General features: G+C 53.2%; 1 protein-coding gene across 1 annotated transcript in view; it reads right to left on the bottom strand.

The window, feature by feature from the left end:
• TTC16 (tetratricopeptide repeat domain 16) overlaps positions 1-754 on the bottom strand; it is a 12,896-nt gene that overhangs the window by 7,988 nt on the left and 4,154 nt on the right. The gene's annotated exons all lie outside the window — the stretch shown is intronic.

Here is a 754-nt window from a genome sequence, read left to right as displayed (position 1 = left end):
ATGTGACCTCAGGTGAGCCAGATCAGCCTCAGTGGTTTCTGCTGTGGATTGGGGTTACAGACGCCGCCTCTGGAATGGCGTTACAGACGCCGCCTCCTTGGAGGACTTCCGGGAGGCTCACTCAGGGTGGGGGAGGGTGTGGCCTCCTGACTGACTGTTGTTTCCTCTCTCTCCTTCCCTGCACATCCTTCCCCAGTCTTTTGACCTTTAAGTCCACGATAACTCTGACCAAGAACAGATTCAGGCCTGGGCATGGGAGGAAAACATCCCAAGGAATATAACCTTCCCCTGGGTGAGTAGGTCTGTCAGTCAGTTAACGATCAGTTTTAGCAAGGACGCTGTGTCCTGTGGGTAATTGCTTGGAGGAGAGCAGAGCAAACAGTGTGGACACCAGGCGTGAGTGGAAGTCGGGAGGGGGAAGGCCAGGGGCAGGGCTTTGGAGTAGGCGGACTTGGGTCCAAGGACAGTGTCCCTAAGAACTGGCTGTATGACTTTAAATGAGTCACCCAGCCCCTTTGGACCTGTAGCCTCATCTGTGAAGAGAGGACAAGGGGTTGTATCTAATCAAAGTGTTATCGTGAGCCTTAGATAAACATGGGTTGAGTGCTTAGCATGCGCGTTGCAGGCACTGAGGTGGCGGGAGCAGCTAAAATCCGGATAGTCCACAATAATTATCAATAATTACCAGTCTCCCAGCTTTGAAGGAGACTCTCCCACTGACTCACTGTTGACCACAGAAGCCCAGCCCCCAGCA

The sequence above is a fragment of the Pteropus alecto genome, unplaced genomic scaffold (assembly GCF_000325575.1).
Source record: "Pteropus alecto unplaced genomic scaffold, ASM32557v1 scaffold67, whole genome shotgun sequence".
Classification (NCBI taxonomy): Eukaryota; Metazoa; Chordata; class Mammalia; order Chiroptera; family Pteropodidae; genus Pteropus; species Pteropus alecto.
Note: the sequence above shows the minus strand (reverse complement) of the source record. Positions and strands in the feature narration are given on the sequence as shown.